Raw genomic sequence first — 23048 nt, 5'->3', positions numbered from 1 at the left:
ACTCAGAGGCACTGGAGCTCAGACAGCTCTGTGTGAGCACTCCAGCGCTCTCTTATTTAGAGGCACTTATGTGGCTTTTTTGCTCAGACATCTGCGTTTACGGAATGGAAATTAATGTCACTTGCATATAGATCTCTTTCAGTGATCTTTTGCAAGCATTTCCCGATTCTGTATCTCTTTGTTCGGATGGGATTGCAGATAAGCATTTGTACATTCAATGTTCTTGGTACAGGCATGCATCATTATGCTCTTTCTATGCGAGTTGAGAGCCTTCCCAAAGCTCAGAGAGTTAATCATACCAATAGCAAGCTTTCGAACCCAACTGATCATCCTGTCTATCTTTGGCAAGTATTTTTGCTAAAAGCAGGGAGGAATCTGTACTGGACTTGGAAGCTAAATCCCGATCTCTCAGATCCCCCTTTGTACCTGAATCACAAGCCCACAACTGTGGCATAATCCAATCGCTATGTGAACCCGATTGATAGATTTTCTACCAAACTTCTTCCTCTAAAACAAGCCTAGAAGAGAACAGGAAGAAAACTGTTGGGGCCTCGAAGTTGGAGACACCATAATTTAACGCTAGAAAGATGCAGGGGTTGAGATTTGACAAATATTTTTGAAAGTTGTATTCTTGACAAATATTTTTGAGATTTCTATTCCTCACACAGATGTGGTGGGGTTGGAGGGGATTGGGCCCACAGACTGCAAGTACAGTGCTGTTGTGTAGATATGGTTCCTCTTTCCATCCTCACCCAAACCCCACAAAAGAAATAGAATGGAAGAAACTCAACCTAAGAAGGGCAATCAGGGTACATCTCAATCACATAATCAATAGGATATTTGACAGCTTTATTCATCTTTTATCACCCACGAGTTAAGGATAACAAAATGTCTGAGGCAGCCATTGTCAAATGGCTCAAGGTTTGCATCAAAGAAGCCTATTAAGCATGAAGAGCTATTACTCCTGTAATAAATATGTGACTCGGGAGAGCTGGTAAGAGATTGGGGCCAGGAAAAATGGTTTAGTCAAATGCATTGGGTCACACTGACAAAAGGTTAACACCCTGTCACATGGCACATGTCAGTAGCCATCGAATTCAGCAACTATTAACACCTCCAGCAAGGATCCCTCTCCTATGAGGTATAGTAACCGCAGATGCTTTAATGATTTTACATATGAAGGAATATGTAAAGCAGCTTAAGTCTCATTCTCTAGCTCTTACAACCTTGATCTCCTAGAATTAGACAAAAACTTTAATCGCTGTCTCACTGCTGTGGTTTGCAAGCTCACACATGAATTTCTTCCTTGCCAGGGATTAATTTTGCTGTTTGGTGACATCCCATTGAAAGAGTGGATGAGAAGAGCAGGAAAGATATCTGTATCCAGGTGGTAATTCTCCTTCCCGAACACTGCCCAGCAGGCCAGTCACCTATTGACAGAGCTGGGTTAGGTCAGAGCTTCCAAGAGAAATACTTAACATCGAACTGTGAGCAAAAAGGGAAGTTTGATCTACCGTGGCTAGAAGCTGTCACTCAAAAGTATTTCTGCCTTCGAAGTCCGTTTTCAAGCAGCAAGAGCAGATACCTACTCTTCCTCCCTGCACAGGGGAGACGGCAGCCGGGAAAGAAACCTCCTGTGGGAGAGCCGGGCAGAACTGGCCAAGGAGAAGAAGCCAAGCAGGGGAAGGAAGTGCACTGCCACATCCCACTGGGCCCAGAACGCCTCTCGGGGTCCACACTTGATTTGAGAGACCTACCTCTGCCGGCCAACGGCACGTAAATCTTCCCAGTCGTTGCCTGTTGTCTGGCCACCGCTGGGGAGGGACGATGCTGCCCAGTCTGGGCGAAAGTCCAAGCGTCCCATTCCCCAAAGTCAGCCTTTGGCCGCAGCCCCCCCTGCCACGAAGCCGGGAGTGATGACTAGCCCGGCCCCTCTACCACCACCTGTGCGCTGGAATGACTTTCTTCACCTTTCCTTCCAATTACCTACCGGCCCTGGGGGCAGAAGGAAGAGCCGGCAGCCTGCGCAGCGGAGGACGGTGAGAGGAGGCATAAGAAAAGTGTTGTCGGGGGAGTTGAGGGGGGTGCGGGCGGGCAGCGAGTTAGAAGCCTCGGCCCCGCAACTCGCCCTCCTCGGGCGCCCAAAAGGAAGGCCGGGGCAAGCTGGCCCAGCGGCGGCTGCTGCTGCCGCCGCCGCCCCGGGGGGGCTGAGGGGGGAGCCGCCGTCGACCCACCGGGCGCCGCCTCCTGCCCCCGGGCGGGGCGGGGGGCTCCCAGGCGCGGGTGCGGCGCGCCCCGCTATTAGGGGGAATGCGGTAGCGCGGTGGCTGCAGGGGACCGGCGCTGCCGCCGCCGCCGCCGAGGGGCTGCCGCTGCGCGGAGAGCGCCGCGGATCTGCTCGCCGGGGAGTCGCGTCCGCCGGCGCAGGCTCCGCGCCCAGCAGCGGGAGCGAAGGGAAGGGAAAGGAAGGGAAGGAAAGGGGCGCGCACCCCTCCGCCGCCGGAGGAGGAGGATGAGCGGGGCGCTGCGGGGAGCGGCGCCGGCTGCAGGTAGGAAGAGGAGGGGGAGGAGGCGGCGGGGAGCCGCGGAGCCAACCGCGGGGCTGCGCGGGGGGAGTCGCCCGTGGCCTCTTCCCCCCCCCCCCACACGCACCTCCCCGCCCTGCCGCCTTGCGCAGGTGGTGGTGGGGTGTCCCGGCTCTCCGCGGGAGCGGGTGCCGCTGCCGCGCCCGCGTAAGTCGGTGCGGAGGGAAAGGCGCGTAGCAGCGGCGGCGGCGGACTTGAGCGCAAAGTTTTGTCTGCCGGGAGGGAGGCGCCGGCGCGGCGGGCGGCGGCGGCGGAGGAGCCGCCGAGGAGGCGGGGAGGGATGCCCGGCCAGCCCGGTGCCTCCTCGTCTGCCAGCCGAGGCGAAGTCGGCGAGAACTGCGCGGCTGGGACGTGCGAGAGGGGAGATGCGAACCGCGGCTCTGCCCGGAGAACCCGCTGTTTCGGTGGCGGGTGGAATAATTTAACACTTCCAGAGCCGGGCAAAGCCAACTTAGAGCTGTAGCGAGCATCTTCGCAGCCCTAGTGGGAATGAACGTGAGACACCGGTTTCTTTCGTATTTGTGTGTGCGTGTGACTCTTGAGCAGGGTTTTCTTGCTTTCCACCTCTGCGTGCACAGCCGGGAAGGAGCAACTTGAACCGGCTGTCCCCTGATGGTTTAATATTTGCAACCCGAATAAATATTTTGTTGCCCTTCAGCCTTTTTCTCAACGCCTTCTTATAATGTAGGTGATTAATCAGTTAGGTTAGTGGCCAATTAGGCATAACCTTGTAGGAAAACAATTCCGCGAGGATACGTGGGGTTTGACTAGTGATGTGATACAGTCTACACCCAGATTTTAGTAGCTGTTTCCCAATGTGTGCAAATTGAGCGTGTTCTTGATTTAGAATGAAAATCAAAGTGTAAGGACAAATATGCTGTTACTTCCAGTGGAAGAATGTAATTTTCTTTGCCAGTGAAATGTATGGCAGCTTTAAAGTAAAATGGGGAGGGGGTGGAGGATAGGGTAGAGAGGGGCTGTTTTTTCTGGTCAGTCACAAAATGTTTTTCTCCCTTTTAAATATGGTCTTTCTAGTGCTGCTGGTTGCTTTGAATGTTTGGTTTGCAGAAATGAATTTCATTTCAGTGCCCTAGGAGTCTCATGAGAAGAGGTGCACTGCTATGTCTTTTGAGGATAGTCGTTTTAACTGATCTTGTTAAATAATGCTATTATTAAATGAGTGCAAATTGAAGCAAATGTATTTTTCATTGCCCACAAGTTGTGTTTCTGAGCTAAATTTCTTTTTATGACTAGAGAGGCTTTTGCACTGCAGTGTTACAATACAGCCATATTAAAAAGGTCCTTGGAGCAAATAACCCTCTAATGCTGCAGCTATGTTTTCAGTAGACTTCAGTAGTTCTATGGGAAATAATTATGTTGGATTTAAGGAATCTGGGCTGAATTGACTGTGCTTTTTTAATTGTGGTGTTAAACTGCTTGTAGGTATTCATGTGAGTGGTAACTCTAAACCCAAAACCTAAAAAAAGAAAAGCCCCAAACCCAAAGCTTTAATTTGAATTAAATAATTCTTCTCTCTTTTTTGCAACAGGTTCTTCTGGTCTCTCTCTCTTTCTTTTTTTCTTTTTTTTTTTTTTTCCCCTTTCCTTTTTCCCCTTCCTTTTTCCTTTGATTGACAGTGAGGTCTCCTGCTTGAATATGTTTCCTTAACCAAGTAGAGTGCAGTGGTACATGATACCATCATTCTCTTCTGTGTATGGTTTACTCTATCTGTGATGCTGCAAGGAATGAAGGCAAGGGAAACTAGAGATAAAAGGGAAAAAGATTCCTGAGGTTGATGGTGTTTGCAAATTGAGTGATGAAGGTTTATTCTGAGGAACCCCAACATGTTTTAGATGGTGGTTTCTGTGGGGTGTAATGCTGAAATCACAGCGTAGGTCAGCATGTTTCCTTCAGTGATCTCGCACCAAATTATCTGGTGTGTACTTGGAAGGTGTGAAAAGCAGACATGGAACTAAGCTGCTTGCCTTCTAATGTCAATATTTGGTGCTAAAAATTTAATTTTGAGTGGAAGATGAGCAGGTTGGTTATTTCTCTCTAACTGCAGCTCTTCATTACTGGTTTTTGTTTGCTCAAGTAAACAAACACGTATCTCTTAAAATTGAATTAAATGTATAAACTGCTTGAACCAGAGAGGAGGAGAGAGAATGACTCTGTTTGTTTTAAATAATAAATAATAAATTAAAATATCATGCCACTGACTAGCTGAAGTAAAGCTTTGGCCTGATCACTCAAGCAGTGCTCCAAGCAAACCCTCTGTGTCCAGCACCCTTCTCCTGGATTGGAGAATGGAAGTGCTTGGGGTGACTCGCGGGGTGATGCCTGCTTGACTGACAGATGCTTATTGCAGAGCAGCACCCAGTGCTCTCTAATTTTGCCTCTGTAATGATTTCCTCCAGCAAGATGACAGAGAATTAAAATGTTTACAGTCAGGTTTTGGAAGGGTTCATCAGGATGCAGAGGGGAGGGGAGGGAAATCCTTACATTTTTAGATCTCTCTAATCCCAAGCTTCTGTTCTTGTAGTCATGCTAATTTTTTATCGATTGTTGTGCCAGTGACTACTGTGTTTCACAGCACAGTAATGCTAACATTTCCACTCCAGATAGAGCAGTCTTAAAAAAAAAAATGAAAGTGCGAAGGAATGAGTGGCTGAAGGAGACATCTTACTCCAGTCTTTTTTTCAGGTTGCTCATGAAACAGGCTACTGATGAACAGTTGTACACTTTTGAAATAAAATTTCAGTGTAAGGATTGATCTTTCAATCCTGTGTTTACTGTAGAAATGCCAGGTAATCTTGAGCACATCTTACCATAGAGGTGCAAACTTCAGTGTTCTCCAGCTCAAGCCCATTTCTCCACTGGAGCGAAACTATAGGAACATATGAGTATATGGTTGAGGATGGGTATTGTTTCCCATGTTGATGTCAACTCTTGTGTGCAAAAGGAGCTGAGCTGGAGTCAAGACTGGTACCCAGAATAGCAGTACATGAGCAGCAGAAAATTTGAGGCAGTCACTTCTGATGATCAGCTTTCTCCTTAACAACTTCGTATGTGTGCTGCAGATCAGGAACATAGTCTGTGTTTCTTTAACCATCTGATTTTGACATAAAATTCCTTTGCAGATCCATCTGTGCTCATCAGATGAGCCTAAGTCATGCCTGTGCCTGATATTCACCCTCTAGTGCCAACCTTTAATTTCACCGCTCAATTCCATACCTTAGTACTGGGAGTGTTTGCCATGGAAGTAGGATGCTATTGGAGGTCCTACATCACCCTCTTCCACGCTCTGTGTAGGGAAGTAAGCATGATGTTGCAGCTAACCCAGCCTGGAGCTGGCAAATATGGATGCTTTCACAGTCACACCTATTAAGTGAATTCACTGTCTACAAGGGGGAAAGGAGGAGGGTTATGATACTCATGAGGAAATACCGAAATGAGTATATTCTCTGCGTTCCCCATTCATCTGACTGCAGGCTGCCTACAATTGCGCTCTTGAATTTTTCATAGGATGATGGAATGGTTTGGGTTGGAAGGGACCTTAAAGATCATCTGGTTCCAACGCCCCTGCCATGGGCCGGGACACCTTCCGCTAGACCAGGTCGCTCAAAGCCCCATCCCACCTGGCCTTGAACACTTCCAGGGATGAGGCATCCACAACTTCTCTGGGCAACCTGTTCCAGTGCCTCACCACCCTCACAGTGAAGAACTTCTTCCTTACTTCTGATCTAAATCTACCCTCTTTCAGTTTAAAACTGTTACCCCTCGTCCTATCGCTACACTCCCTGATAAAGAGTCCCTCCCCATCTTTCCTGTAGGCCCCCTTTAAGTACTGGAAGGCTGCTATAAGGTCTCCCCGGAGCCTTCCCTTCTCCAGGCTGAACAACCCCAACTCTCTCAGCCTGTCCTCACAGGGGAGGTGCTCCAGCCCCCTGATCATCTTCGTGGCCCAAAGGATGTCCTTCTGCTATCAGAGCTCTAAAGAACGAAGTAGGTGGCATGTTTGTGGTTTTATGCTTTACCAGGGATGCAGAGGCAGGCTGGAAATGAAAACAAGCCATTCTCAACTGTTGCTAAGAGTTCTTGGAAGAGGGAATGACAAGTATTCTTTTAAGTAACCTGGATAGCAGATGGAAATGACCCTTTACACAGTGTCTATAAAACAGCATGCTGGATAAAATGGTCCTGTTACAGGAAGTGCAGAGGGCAAAAAACCTAAGCAGTCTTGACAACCGTTTTGGGATTGTTCTACAAGAAAATCAAAGGGTTGTCAGTTTTTGCTTTTATGCACATAAATCACCTTTGCTCCTCCTGTTCCATAAAATGCATTGGGTCAGGACTTTTCAGTTTGCCTCCATAGTATTGTGAGTACTTACAATAGAGTACACATAAGAAACAACAGGAGATTCATATTTCACAGCACTTTCATTTTTCATTGGTATGCCAAGTTAAAGAACCTCCAACTTTCCTTTAAAATAGCATGAAGATTGTGCAAGCCAGTTAAAAGCGAGGAGAATACGTTCCAATACTCCTCTTTCATATCCACAGATTGATGCATTCAACAGCCAACTTCTTTGATTCTTGCAACATTTAAACATGAGTGACTTAATGGAAAAATACTGTATGAATATTTACTCCTGTTTTAATGTAGCAGAGTTCTATTGAAGTCAAAGCAACTGCATCTCGTTCCTTAAGCTGAGGATATGGCCCAGCAAAGGATTTTTCTAATTGGCAGGAGGATGGGTTTGGTATACTTACCCTTCCTTGCAGAGCAGTATTTTAGGGGGGGAAAAAAATAAATCTTACTAACATCAGTGGGAATTCTCATTTGAAAAGTTAAATGTTCCTCAGTGAGAGGTGAGGGTATTACTCCAGCTCACAGAGCATTTTCTCTGACTAATGTATACAAAATGTATGCTGGGATTGCCCAACACTGATAATTCACGCACCTCTGGAGTGGAATACAGCAGCCATTCTGGGCTAGAAACATTATGCAGGAGGGGTTTAGGGAAGAGAAATGAAGAAAAACTAATCCAATTGAAACTGCAAGGGGAATTTAGGAAGCAGAATGCAATTATCCGAGTTGGATATTGGCCAGGACATGTTAGTTAACATTTTTACTCTTGCAAGAATTGTCATGGGATCTTTAATGACGATGAATGGTCAGGGCTCTATTTTACATCTCATTTGAAAGCCTGAGCTTTCATTTTGTCATGAGGATGAAGTGCATGCTTTGCCTTCTTTCAGGAAACGTTGCTTTGGTCAATATGCTTTCCTCCCCACCGGCTCAAGGCTCTCTGGGCACACCTGCCTTGCAACTCCACATGTCCAGGCATTTTCTTCACCTTGAGCTGCTAAGCCAAAAGGAAATCCAGACACTCAGCATTACTTGATACTTCCTTTCTACTTAACTTCCTTTTTGTGGAGTGGTAGGTAAAGGTGCTCTTACACCATCGCTCCTCCCCTCCCTGGAAGTTTGTTGTGTTAGCAGTAATGTCTTTGCATGCTTATTATTAGTTGCAGGTTCTTCTAAACACTATCAACCCTAGTTATCATGGCTGGATATTATATGACATGGTACACCTTGCTAACTCCAGGTGGTCTTTATAGCAGATTGTGTCAATGAATAGACTACTAAGGCTTTTTTTTTTTTTTTTTCCCAAGAGCACACGTCAAAACCCAGTTTCAATTTAGATAACTATGGTCTTCATATGGAGAAGTCCCTCTACAGTTTGAGTTGGCCATAGCATATTTTCCTCTCCTTCCTGAAGCTCTAGTGTGCTGGTTCTCTCCCTTGTTTATGAGGACTAATGAATGGAAGAATTACCTGTCAATAGTAAACAGATGATAAATCTTATGGAAACTGGTGTTTCAGGAGAAAGGAGTTGATGTGTAAAATATTTTCTTCTCTATAATCACAATTTTCCTTTTAGCTATCTGAGCTTGAATCTCCCCCCCCACCAAAAAAAAGAAAAAAAAAAAAGCCCTCTCCTCTGTAAAAAGTTGTTGTCCGGTTATGAATGTTTTTTAATATTAGTGCTTTTTGGTATTCAGGCTGGAAAAGCAGTAGGATGGCAGTATGCTTCTCGGGGGGAGAAGAGGCTTCATGTTATTTTGGAGGTTTAGGGATGGTGCGTTTGTTGTGATTCAGTCAAAATACGTTTCTGGGAACTTGGAGGATTGCTCTGTATCTACTGAGCTACCTTTTAGTCTGTTTATCAAAGTGCTTGCAGTCTATCTTAGAGGTCATGAAGCAGTGGCAGATGCTGAGAGATAAAATTAGATATGTATCCAGACTTTAATACATAATTTTATTAACAAAATATAAGAGCAATGTAATAGTAGATACTTTGTGTTTTCTTTTCTATTGGAACACCTGTCCTGAGATTTTGTTTTCCTGCAAGCTGAAACATAAGGAGGCTATGCTTCTAAGCTACCTATGTCACTAATACTCATATTCAACACAGATAATTAAAAGATGACAGGGTTAATACTCTCCTTATAGCAAAGATTTTTGCTATTTATATAGACATTTCCCCCAAAACTCTCATGATAACATCAATGTCAATAATTTAAAATGCTGTTTCAAAATCACTCAAAATATACATAATGTATAAAGTGATACATTTTGCATCCAAGGATATCCATTCTACATTTTCATATATTTGTGGACGGTTTAGATTGTTTTGTAGTCTATGGAACACCGGGTAAAGCCAATATCTACGTCCACGTGTCTTGAATTTCTGGTTAAAAGTAAAGAGCTGAGCACTCCAACCTGTTTTATGCAGCTTATGGTGCAGTTTCTACAGAAATTGGGGGGTTTCAGAGGGGCAGTTGTGAGTGCTGGGGAGAGTCTCACCGTTCTGTTACTGTCTGTCAGAGTTGCCTTAACATACAGGTGGGTCTTAATTATGCTGATCTCCTCTTAGGATGTGAATCAAAATCCCAACTCTGAACTTTTTAAGATGTTCAGAATATGTGGAATGTAATGTTAAGGAACAAAATGAATCTTCATTGTCATCCAGAAGCCTCGGAGGAAACCACTCTTCCTTATCTTTGTAAAATAACAATGTCTTTGGTCCAAGGCTTCCTAGATGACTAAAGCCAGATTTTGTCCATCATAAATAAAGTGAATGGGCTCAGGGACTTCACATGTAAATAAAGTGCCCATTCCATCTGCCTCTGTGTGGCTTGACCCACAAAATAACAACAAACGCTTCTACTGCTTGAAAGAATTTGATGAATATATTATGTTGGCCAGGTGTAAAGCTGTGATCTGTGACATTTCATGCCTCATGTGGGCATTACGCTGTCATGCGGCACAGTGGGCTGCATTAATAGAGTCTTTGGGGATAAAGAGAGAGAGAATATGGACAGAAGCTGTTGTTAGGCAAAATAAATTATAGAGTAGCTCATCCAGTGTGAAAAGGGTTGTGAGTGATGTAGTTTCAAACATCATTTTTTCAGTAATTGTGCTGTTTGAATTGTGACCTACTTTAATAACATTCTATCATTTTTAATATTTCTTTATTCATTACATTTTATACACACTCAGGTGGTTTACTGCAAACTGTGTGGAAATTACAATGAAGGTCAAGTGCTCTTTGTGAAGATAACTTATTACTGAAAATATTAACTTGTTGTCATCATTGTTTTCCAACGTGAAATTTTATTTGTCTGGTGAATGAAGAGATGATGTCGGGCTTGTGTTAAAGTGTGTGATTACTGTCAATAGACCGAAGTCCCTCCAGTCATAGGTCTGAGATGTACATGATCACTGAACAAGTCTCACTTTAAATTGATTTATTTTTCCCTACACTGTTAAGCTGGTACAGGCCATTATCAGAAACATCTTTCAGATTAGGACTGGCTTACATAGATTTAATGTTTAAATGCCTTCAGTTAGCTAAAGCTAAACTGAAAATTGCAACTTTACTATTGAAATAACCATGCCTACACATGGTTTTGCAGCCTTTCAAATGAGCTTAAATTCATGCTTTAAATTATATTAGTTCAGTATTTTTCATGTGGAAAAGGCTTTGTGGCTTGGTCCACAGGAGGACTGTGTAGAGTTGGAGTCAAGCCTGGGTTAGGGTTGAGAGTATGGTCTTTATTGCTAATGCTGGTGTCACTTCAGTTAAATCACAAGTTCTTTATAGCAGTTATCAATACAAATGACCTTCCAACAGTTGCCCCGTGGTTAGTGGACATGTAATTGTAAATTGTATGCGAGAGTTTGGAAAAATTTGTCCTGGGATCAGGACATTAGGACATTCTCAAATCATAGTTCCACTCTGGTGCAGCATACGTATTACTTGGCTTAGAGCTATGAAAAGATATACTGCTGGAAAAAAAGAAAGCTTTTCAGCATCCCCACTAGCTTTACAAAGCGTAACAGACATGTTGGATACTAATGCATTATTTCTTACACATTATTGAAATAGAATAGTTTTATGTAAAGGTCAGCTGTGCTTAGTGTCTAAAATGTTCCTGTTTTTATTATGCATATTTGAGGTTCCCCTTAGGAACCGAGTATAGAAAGTGTAGAAAGAAAGCAGAAGGGTTGCAGTGAATATTCACCATTTTGGCTGTTGCAGCAGGTCAGGGGTTGAAGTGTTACTGTCTTTCTTGTTGCATGACCAAAATTCTAGCCTGCTGGTTTGATGTGGTGGACCTAAAGGTTTCCCTGATCCAAAGCCAGAGAGATCTCAATTTAGAAGTCATCGGTGTCTAATTTTCCTTCTGAACTACGTAATTTGAATTCTGTATAGTCATGTCTTCTAAGTATAATATGGAAGAAAACTGGAGAAATTAGGTAAGTATCCTGCTCTTAAAGGTTCTGGACTGTGATGCTAGGTTTGGGTTGGATAACTAAGTTAGGAAGTCAAGAACTGTTTTACAGAAACAAAAGTGAGAGATTCTTAGCTGAATGTCTATTTTCTGAGTGTGATTGAGCTACCCTAGCCAAAGCTTTCATGTCCCCCCAGCATAAAAGAGAGGTAGTGGAGCAGGAGAAGGTTAGCTCAGACAAGAGAGCACTTATGATAGAGACCTATTAAAACCGTATGGAGAACTGAATAAGGAATTGTCTTTTCCAGTAAATTAAGTGAAAGGTGTCATATGAAACAAGCAAGCAACAGATACAGAACAAGTAAGGCGCTTCACACAAGGTGGTGTTAATGCAGGAAAGGTCGCTGCCTTGGGATGTTGTGGGCGCTCCAAGTTTACGCAGACCAAGCAATCTTCTGGAAAAGTTTGTGGTAGAACTGAGGACTAATGCATGGGGTGATACTGCTTCTGATGTAGAAATGCCAGGTTCACAAACGTCTGGAGGCTGGAAATGTGTTCTGATGAATTATTGCAATATGTGTCTGCTCTTGGTGACTGCCAAAGAGTCAAGGTTACTGAATACAGGGCCAGCTGGCCCACTGCTCTGAGCCAGAAGGGCTTTCTTACGCGTAGGTGAAGAACTTAGCCAAAAGCCAGTGTAGGATAGTACACCATCTCCTCTCCCCTGCTGTCATCTGGGTTTCTCTTGAGTTAAAGGTGTTTGAGCTGGACTAGAGTATGGAAGATGGTAGAAGTTGTTTCTAAGAGACAGCCATCAGCATTGGAGGAAAGATATTAAGTTCTAGCAAGGCACTCAGTGTTGCAAAGGTGTAGAAAACTGAAGTAATTACTTGTGCAGGTGATTTATTTTGCTGTAGTTTTAACCAGTGACTTTGGTTTAAGCCTGTTAATTTCACATATTTGGTGATACGTGCTCTACCCTTGCTGTTTGACAGTGTAATGATCTGTTGGAGTTGCTTGTTCTTGTGTTATGTATATCTGTATCCATCTGTATCTGGTTGTACAGCTGTAAGAAGCTTGTAAAGTGACCCAGCAGAATTTTAAATGTATATATTAAAAAAATAAATAGTGTCCTGGTATAAAGTGTTGAAATGAGAACTTGGAAAGTGTGTGTGCTCCCTGAAAGGAGAGCAAGGACAGATGAGGCTTGCAGAGGGAGGCATGCTGTGTATCAGCATGAGGGTCAAGTGAATCGCCTCAAAGACAGGTCAGTCCTACTCTCCCAACCTATTTTTCCACAGGCCATGAATGTACTGGTTGTGACAGTGGATGCTGGTCTATCCTGAGCACCAGAAGTTGAAGTAAGATGATCCATGTGCAGCTTTGTCAAACAACCATTCCAGCTCCTGACTTAGTCTTCAAAACAAAACCTTTTCAGTTTAAAAATCTTGCAAATTTAAACAATCTGTTCTTTTTTTGAGTTTAGAAACCATTATATTGCATTTAGGTCATGTTTAAAGCTTTGTTCCAAGCTCATGGGATGGAAACTCCAATTCATTTTTATTGCAAGTGGAGAATCTTGGGTAATTGCTTGACTTCAGGAATTAGGGCTTAAGAAGAATGCTAAATATCATGAGACTTGTGATAAAATCTTAAGAGTGGGCAACACTGTATAAGCCACTGAGCAGCTGTCAGATTGTAATTAGGTTTGATCATTATCAGCTTGAGCAAGATTTTCACGGGTTACCTAGACATGAAAAGGCACATGTACCATTACCAATTCCTTGAGCAACTCAGTCCTCTGATTGAACAGTTCCTTGATGGTGGCGATAGGGAGTGATCAGACATTTTTTTTTCCTTTGCATTTTTTCTCTTTCCTTTACAGTTTACTTTGCACAAGCTCAGGTTATCTAGTGTGTAGTCACAGGAGACCAGACATTCTTTTCATGTGGAGGAATGATGTAGGCTGAATATCACTGTTGGTCCTGGAGGTTATGGTTTGCCCAGTTCATTCTGATTCTGGAGACCAAGGAAGTACTTTTAATTCTAAATGGCTGTCTTACTTTGAAATAGGTTGTTTTTCTGTGGAAATGCTTGTCTGTTCCTCTAACTTTCTGTATACAAATTTTGAAGAAATAAAATATTAATCTGGTAGCAAGATTGTCACCTTGTGCAGGGTTCTAGGGTACAATGGCAGTTGTTAGTTACAGTGACATTTGTTAGCGGGAGGACCTGGAGTAGAGTTTATTAATAATTTCACTTGTTACAGACTCTGTTGCCTTCAGATTATCACTTCAAGTGCAAATACACGGTGGAGTTTACACATGGCAACACTTAAAAAGCAAAGTTCAGATACTGTAATTGTGCAATGGAGTCGCTTGGAATTATTTACTAAAAAAGCCATACAAAAAGGTTCCTCTTACTCTAATTTCATTAATAGTGTACTTTGCAATTGGCTGGAGATGTTTGGCTGACAACTTTTCTTTCAGTATATTGTGGAAAAAAATCAGTAACCGACTAAGATTTCATCATTGGAATTATGCTGTACATTTCACAGTGACAAGGAGATCATATAGCCCTTATTTCAAAAGTACAAATTAGGGAATGGAATAGCGTTTTTTACCTGTCAGTAGATGTCAACAGATAGGAACAGAGATTGGAGCAACTGTGCTTCTTGAAGGAGAGTGATGTGTCCATCAAAGCTAGTTAATTCATTCTTTTGGTATGTATCCTGGTTTATTTTTCCCCCTTTATTGAAGAAGCAGTATGAACACATGCTCACTGATGTGGACTTCAGCCTTCAAAGAATTTCACAAGAGCAGTTGATGAAACAGCCAGCCTTTTTTGCCAGTGAGATTTCTCTTCCTATTTCTACATATTAGTTGCAAACATCATATTTTACTTTGCAAATGTCGGATGCTGGCTCTCTAGTTCTGTTCACCTTTGCTTCCCCTGCAGCTCCCACATCTGATTGGGCTCTCATCTCCGCAGTTGCCTGGCTAACTTGCTTTCTGCCTCATTTACTCCCCAATGACCGCTGAACGACGTTCCCTGAATTCAGGACCAGCTCAACTTTGTGACTGGCTGCTCGGGATACTGCAGCAGCAGTGTGTTTAGTGACTTCTCTTTAAAGATGTATAGCCATACGTCTTTTGAATTGTAGAGCTAAATTTCATTAGCTTCACCGGAAGGAAGGAATGAACACTGGGGAAAAAATATACCACTAAGGCTACTGTAAGAAATTCTAGCTAAATGCTTCAGCATAGTGGAGCTAGTGCCAAGTATGGGTAAGTATTGGTACAGCCACTGTGTGCTTTACTGAAGCTAAAGCAGAAGTTCACAGTTACCTGATACATGCTGAACATTTGTTACAAATACCAAACCAAGCCACACGTTGAGTCACTTGTGTTGGTTGGTACTTTGCACTTGAAGAAGTATATGCCAAGGTTTTGGAGAGGTTTACATTTTTTTTCACTGAGCTTGAGACCTTCTTTAGAGTAAACCTAAGGCAACTTGAGACCCCAGTTGTCTTAGAGTTTTGAGCTCTTTTCAGCATGATGCTCGCAGTGACACTGAACACAAGTTAGGGGTGCGAGCTGTGAGTGCTGTTCCTCATCAGTTGTTTTTCTCTGTGCAATATTGTGTATCCAGTCCTTCGTGGCTCAGAAGTGAGAGCCTTGGACTGATTACCTTCTCACTGGGACACCCGCATCTTTGTGGGCCCTCATTAATCTGGTGATCCCTGACTTTAAACCTGCAGGAAGATGAACAAGTGTGTGAGTGTGGGGTTTTTCAGTTTCTTTTGTTAAGGTTCTGCTCAGTCAGAGTTGAGTCTTTTTCAGTGGAGACTTGAATGGGTAGATTGTGTTTGTTTTTGTTTTTGTTTTTTTCTCTGTGTGCTTATTTGTAACATCTTTCTTCCATCATATTTAAGGCCCTTTTTAAAACCCTGGATGGGCGTATCCTGGCTCTCTTGAAGTTCAGGGAGAGCACTGTGATTGCCTACCTTGTGTACTGTCTTAACAAAAGAACCCCTTTCATGTGTATATCTCACCTATTGGTTTTTATCAATTTTCCCACCTAACTAAAAGTTCTGTGTCTGGTTTCAGAATCCCAGTTTCTTAAATGTTGGAAAGCAGCTGGTATTTTTGCCTTAGAGGTCCTATAAATACCATGCTAACAGCAAAGAAACAAAATGCTACATAAACTCAAGTAATTTTGACTTAGCTAATTGGACCAACAAACAAAGTAAAATTGGGGCTGAGAGATACAGTATTCATGTGCATGTTTTCTGTGGACATCTGATTTATAATTCTAATGTTGGTTATCTTATAGGTGGCATATTATTTGAGGGCTCAGCATTGAAGCTAGATAGCTGCTTGTGCATATTTTGGAGGAAGGGAGAGACAACAGAACTGGACAGTGATCTTGGTGTTTTGGTGTTTTTCTTTTGGAGGAGGCTAAATTTGAGACTAACTTGGCACTGCTCCATAGCAGAGGATCTTGCAGTGATGCTGCAGTTTTGTTGGTACCACTGCAGACACAAAGGCTAAAACAAATCAAAACGAACTGAGAGGAGCAGATGGGGCAAGTGAGAAGTTGGGAAATCATTCAAAGTGTTAGACACCGAACGATTTCAATTTTCCTGAGACAAGCGGGTGCTGTGGCACAACATGGCTCTTTTTGACACTCAACACACGGGAGGCAATTTTGGAATAAAAGCTGCATCAGGTGTTCTGTTTCCAAATTTTCCTACCTGAGGGAGAGTGGTTGCATTTGGCAAGGATATCTGTAAGGGGGGTGGGGTGGTGAAAACAAGCTTATCATAAATCCTTTCAGGTGTTTTGTTGACCACTCAGAGCACAGTGTGTCTGTACAAGACATGGGTGAAGTTCCTCCTTCTGAGGCAAAAATGGAATTTTTAGGGATGTCACAAGGCAGTGAGAGTCAAAGAAGTCAGAGAGAGATACCTCCTTTCTTTTAAAAATGTTGTCTTGATTTTAATGTCCTTCTTAAAGGGTACAATTTTCTTGTAGGGTGGGAGTACCCAAAAGAGAAATGCCTCATTTTGATAAATATGTATGTTGGAAATTTGGGTGTCTTCATGTGTGCAAAACCCAAGCAGCAACCCTTAGAGATGGAACATAATGGCTCTGTCTCCCAGTCTTTCCAGACCTTAGTGATGGTTTTGCCTTGTGCTAGCAGTGGATTTTTTTGGGTGCCACCTTACTAGAAGCTCGGGTAAGCCTGTCACTATGGCCTAAGCTTAGTGTTGCCCTGGCTTACACTATTTAAAAAAGCTGCAGTACTGAAAGGTATGCACAGTGGGGGAACTTGTAATTTTGAGGGTGGAAATGCTAAGGTCGGAACTTGCATGCTCTGTCAGTATCAGCTAAGCTATACTCCATCTGTAATGAAACCACAGAAATTCCTCAGAATGACCTCTATTCCTCTGTAACATTGTTCTTCTGTTTAAGATTCTCCTTTAAGGGATTTGGCTTCTTTTAAAAGTAGGGAAATGAGATATAAAGAATTCTGTTCCCATCCGGTAAGTACAGCCTAAACAAGATTTTGCAGTATTTATTGTTTATAACTGCATAAATAGACTGTAGATAATTCATGCTTTAAATGCTGTGGGCCACAGAAAAGTTGGGTGTAAGAAAAATGTGTATGATAAGGCATAGTTCCAGGGGAAAGAAAAGGAACTTAAAAAGCAGTTGGATTCTTTCCATCCACCCTACAAAGAAGAAAATTGGTTTGCTGGAAATATAGGTCATGGCACTGTTTTGGCATCTTGATGTTACTGTTTTGTAAGTACAGTATATTGCTAGCAGCACAATTTGGGACTCCCATTAGAGCTGTTCTTTGCTGTCAGACTTAAAGGCCATTTAATATCCCTTATCTGATCTAATGCACCACTCCTCACACAGACAAAGAAAGTTTAGAAAGTGGTGTGAGTTCAGTGGGTTTTTTGTTTTTGTTTTTTAAATTATGTTATTGAAAGCCACTTTGGAGACTCTTCCTGCTGTTGTACCTGAAAGTCAGTTACTTCAGTAAGGACCCAAGGATCAGGGATGCACCATGAATGGGGCAGTGAAACTAAATTCTTCTCCCCTCTCCATGGTAAAACACAGAAGAAAATGAAACCTTGTGTTGCTGTGCCACAGGGTTTTACAGATACAAGCTTATTATTGGAGAAAAGTCTTGACTTTTTGAACATGACATTCACCTTTGATATGAGATTAATCTAATTTCTTTGTGTTAGAAAAGATATTAAAGGCAGCTGTATTCTGTGAGTCAGGTCATCTGTATTCTCCTCTGTGTCCAGCACCAGGACAGGGTCAGTGGTTATTTGCAGGAACAGGAGAGTAAGGCTGACAATATCTCTGTGGGGAAGGGAGGCAACACTGCTCCCATCTTAGAAAATATGGCACTGAAATGCAGGGCAAGTAAATGATTTTTCTGCGTAGTTCTATACAGCTGGCTACTGGGAACAGTATGGAGGCCAAGATGAAAACAGAAGGGTGAACAGGGAATCTGGGTGAGGAACTGTAGCTACACTGTGGTTTTTGCTTGTTTGCTTTTGACGCGCGATGCAGTGGCATAAGCACAATGATGTGATTCATCTCCTCAGCCCACTGTTATGGTGCTCACTCTCTTCTGTTCTTTACCCGTCTTCTGGTGAAACAGAAATAATAATGTTTAGCTTTCTGGTACAACATGATGTGGTGCAGCTTTGGAGAAGGATGGGGTGGGGGGCAGGGAGAGAGAGAGAGAGATTTCAAGTTGGTTTGGGTTGTTCTTTGTATTCTCCAGCTTTCATAGCCTTGGGTTTGCCTTACAGTGGTAGGGATGCAGGCAGCCTTCTCCTATCCATCCCGCAGTACTTCTGTAGTTTTAGCAATTATGTGCTGTGTATAAATATACCTGACTTGTGAAAACTGCTTCATATTCACATATGTTTTCTTTTTAAATGTTTTCTCTTAAACGAGACTGGATGTTAACATATCCATGAAATCAGATGAAATCAAGGACAGTCTTGCCTCTCCCATGATCCCCTGTGGCTCACGGAGTTTGCTGCAGGTACAGAACTCTATCAAGCTCGTTGTACCAAGTAGGGCTGCAGTGAATTGAAACCCTTTTGTTTCAGTTGAAGTTCTAGCAAGTTATTGCTGCTCAATCTGGATATTTTCAGGCGTGACAAAGATATAAGAATGCAACTACAGATTTTTATTGCTGCCCCAATGTATTTCCAGTGTGGTGTTATTACTTCAGAGTTCATTAGGAACAAACAAAACCAGCAGAAAGCATACTGCTTGTAATGCAATGCCGCACAGCACGGCTCACTCTCTGCTGGCTGATGAAATGGCTGAGCTTTGGAATAAGCAGGATCCCAACAGTTTCCTCTGCAGCTTGCCTGAAGATTTCCCAAACTCGTAACCACTTTCATTCATTATCTGCTGGTACACTTGGATAAGAAACAGGCTTTTTTTGAACAGGCAATGAGGAAAATTTCCTGCGGTGACAAGTAGGTTTTTGTTTTGGGTTGATCTAAGTATCAAACCAGTCTTATTATATCTTAGTTTCTTGGTTTCTTAGTTTCTTCCTGTTATTTAAAGCAAGATTTGGAGGACCGATTCTTTGTATCCTAAACAAGGTGGTTGTGTTTGTGTGCGTTTTGGTTTTTTTTTTTTTTAAATCAAAAAAATACTTTGTGGATTACTCTAGACTATTTCCTGCTTCAGTGGGAATGTGGGATACATTGAAGCGCTTGAACGTGTCACTGGGAGACTCACACTTTTGACCAGTTGCTGTTTGAGTCGTCTGACTTGGATAATATCCAGAAGACCAAGGTTAGAAGCCTGAATTCCTGAGAATCATAGGTGGGGAATAAAGAAAATGGAGTTCAGTGGGAAAGGCACTGCATAGTATGCATAATGAAGATGTGTTGAAGACATCTCTCAGTGATTGCTTTCAAGCAACTACCATTAAAATTCCATGTTCTGATAGATATCTCTTCTTTAAAGGTGTTTCAGCATTATGAGGATTGTAAATGTATTTTTCAGATTTTAAAAAACCCAAATGCAATACCTTTAAAGATGTGTTTGTTTTTATTATTTTTTATATAAACATGCAAAAATGAGCAAACAGAAAGCCCTAGCAATTGTGTGTATATGATTGAAATGCATAGATTCTTATACATAAATTATTATTGCATGCAGTTGTACAAACAAATGGAAAAGCTGAGTTTAGGACCCCTTGAAAAGAATCTATTTCTGTTAGACATGCATATCATTTAGATATATGCTTGTCTACGCAGTGTATAATTTTTCACTGGCTCTTTCAGAGGTAATTTTGGAAGGCGAAATGTGCCGTGTGAATATGGTACTTAAAATTGTAGAATGCTTCCATGAGAAAATATAGGATTAGTCTGCAAATAATCTCTTCAAAGGCCCTATTACAATTCTGAACTCTCAGATGGCTTGGCTAGTCTTTGCTATTGCTTTAGAGGGACAGAGAATGTTAAAACCATTTACATGTATTGTCACAAAATAATTTTATGTGGTTGATCCCGCCTGACATGATGCTTCACAACATGATGGAAAATTCATAAATGTTTTCTTCAATTTGATGCTCAAGAAGCACTTAAAAGCGCTCATTTCTTTAAGAATTATTTTCTCTGCATATATCCAATTCATAGATTGTGGTCAAGTGTTCATTTTTATGGTATTTACAAGAAATCAGTTGAGCCAGCTTGCTCATAACACCCCTCCCTTTCCCTCCACCCCCTGCCCAGATGCATCCTTGCAGCATCAGGGAACAAAGAGAGTTGAGATTCTGAGCCATGCTCAGATTTGATTTAATAGTACATTTTCCTGTAGTAAATTTTCGAGAGGCTGGATTGTTTGTGGTCAAAGATTCTAAGGTTATGGCAATTATATTAAAGACAAGACTGGTGGTTACTAAGTTTTTCAGCTGTCTAATATTTTAATTGGGGTTGAAGTTCCTGGTCTTGTATTTGTAAGCTGTGTGTGTGTCCCTCCCCGCCCCCTGCTCAACCCACAGATGCCTAGTGATAGTCTTCACTCTAACTTCTCATTCCCTTAGTGGTAAACCATCCCACCTTCCTCTTTGTATGGACTGGGAGTTTGTCAAAGATAGTCTGCTCTGGGCATTGAACTCTTGGAAGAAGCTCAGATTAAATGGGGAAATCTCTCTAACCAATTCATCAAACTGTATTGTCTGTTGGGGCTAAATCACAGAAGATTGAGTTGTCCCTTACAGCATTAGCTACAGAATCTTTAGTGTGCTTGTGGAAAAGTATGCTGTTGGATCCTGAGGCTTTAGATTTAACTGCAGGCATACTGGGTGGAATGAAGCCTGTTCAGGGGTTGTACTGAAATTGGACGGCTGCTGTTGGAGCAATTGTGGTGTGGTAAATTTGTGCTCCATCTATTCACTCAAGTCAAGATGAAGCACAGAGTGACAATGTGCCGGTATGTGTACCGTGTCAAAACTGAAATATGATCTCATGTTTCCAGACAGGAGATCACTGCTAAATATCTCACGGTACTAGTGATGCTTCAGGATTCATGTGGAATTGCTGGAATTGGATCAAGAGTTTACCGCAGTGAGTGGCTTGACTTTCAATATTGGCCAAGTATGATTATTCTGGATAACAGTATTTAAGGTTGGACTGGTGGATAAGTATTTGGAAAATGGATCACTGTCTGAGACTGGCCATAACTCCCAATATGTGAGGTCAACCTTGCTTTTCCTGTTAGCGAATTCCTCTGCGGCTGTCTCGCTTCCCTCCAAAATGGAATTGGGGTTTTGCTGTTAGCCTTTGGGAAGGATATTCTCTGCTAGACTCTTCTACACTTTAGTTGGCTTTATGGTTTGATCTACCATCACTAGCAAGGCTTTTTAGACTTCTGCAGATCATTTTGGATTACATGACAGATTAAGTGAGAATGAGAACGTGTGGGGTGTTGGTGGCATAATCCTGAATCCAAGCCTGACAAATGAGGTGTTCTAAATTGAGCTAACCAGGAACACAAAGCATCTGATTGTCCACTTGCAATTAGAAGAAGTCATCCTTGTTTTGTTCCTAGTTTTGTTGCCTTGGTTAAGGTGACTTGCTTTCATGTGGTGTGTTCTCCTTTATAAGGGCTGTTTTAGTGACTTTGGAGGTGGGGAGGAGACTAGCTGGCTATAAAAGAGGTGTGTAGAATTCAGACTTTTCCTACAGTTGCTTTAGCTAGTAGCTTTACTTGCTCGGGTAACACATTTGTTTTAGTCTGTCGTTTTGTGGCTTGGCCTTTGTGTTCTCCATAAACGAAGTGTGCAGCTTGGGAAGCACTGGGTACACACCAATGCCATTTATATAGGTAATGCTTCTTTTTGGGGGAGGTTGTAGAAAAGGTTGTGGTGAGAGAGCTCTGAGGAGCAAAGCATGTCACACGTCATCAGACTGTAGAAATGTGGAGGTGACACGTTGATACTGTTACATAGTTCCCGACGGGTGCCTGTGACCAGGTGATGAGACAGATTTTTTCACAGAACTTTGGTTGCCTTTCACAAGTTGATGATAATTTATCAGCCTATGCACCTAGAGTGAGGGGTTCTTTTTGAACCTCAGTTTGTGTTAAGCGGAATTAATAGTTTAAAAGGTGTCTCCACAATACATTAGATAGCTAAACTGGTTCAGGAATTCAAAGGCATCAGACCGTTTGGTTACCAGAGCGAGCATAGCAGGAAATTTTTGCTAAATATTGGGATTGTATTTGTTGAGATGCACCAGAAAAGGAGTTCATAATCTGGGTTATTCTGCAATAGAAAAAATGTAGCTAGCAGAACAACCTTAACGAGAACTTACCAGCGTCCCCTGTTTTTGGGTATTGGTCAGACATGTCTTACTCTGTCAGATAATGAGGCTGCTTAGTTCTGTTTAAAGCAGTAGGTAATCTCTTTGGACAAACCCAGTGGAAGCAAACAATGTGTTTGAGGGTGAGACAGGCGATGCAGTGAGGATGAGTGATCTCAGCCGAGGAGCCTGTTCAGTTCCTGACACAGCTTTCAGCTAGTGCATTGGGTACAGCAACCATTTTCTGGATCTTGTCCTGTTTTTTTGGTGGGAATCTGTATGTTGGATTAAAAATCTGGTAGCAAGTGGAAAAAGAGTAAATAGAAAAGAAGTGGGAAGAATCCCATATGAAGTGGAAAAAGGTTCCCTTTCTGTGCTGGGAGTCTGACTGTGGTAGCAGTGCTGTGGCAAACTGATGCAGGGATCCTCGAGGTAAATAAAACCTCTGGACAAAGTCTGGCCAGTGACATCAAACCCTGGGTAGATGGTACATATGAAACCTTCTTCTGTTGTTTGTTTTCCCGTGATGTTTCTTCAGCCTTTTGCAGTCACCAATTTTCACTCACCATATTCACAGAAACCAGTTTTGGTCAACAGACCCCTCTTCACTCTTCCCTATTCACTAGATAAAACCTCAATTCAATCTTTAGACTGTAAGATCAGGCATTTTAATCTGATCTTTTGTTTCTTTCTCTTTTCCATCTTTGCTAATGACGCTTGCTGAGGCTGGTGGGAGCATTTTGTAAACCTTTGTTAACTCTCCTTGCAGCTGAGGCCAACGTGGCTGCAGC

The 23048-nt window shown here is 42.5% G+C and overlaps 1 protein-coding gene across 1 annotated transcript in view; it reads left to right on the top strand.

The window, feature by feature from the left end:
- Nucleotides 1-2288: 2288 nt before the first annotated feature.
- The window catches only part of DAB1 (DAB adaptor protein 1), a 479714-nt gene continuing 458954 nt past the window's right edge, over nt 2289-23048 (top strand). The window contains exon 1 of the mRNA XM_030031997.2: nt 2289-2549. The gene's annotated coding sequence lies outside the window, so the exon portion shown is untranslated. The remainder of the gene's footprint in view (nt 2550-23048) is intronic.

This window comes from Aquila chrysaetos, chromosome 12 (genome assembly GCF_900496995.4).
Source record: "Aquila chrysaetos chrysaetos chromosome 12, bAquChr1.4, whole genome shotgun sequence".
Classification (NCBI taxonomy): Eukaryota; Metazoa; Chordata; class Aves; order Accipitriformes; family Accipitridae; genus Aquila; species Aquila chrysaetos.
This window is presented reverse-complemented; position numbering and strand designations above follow the sequence as displayed.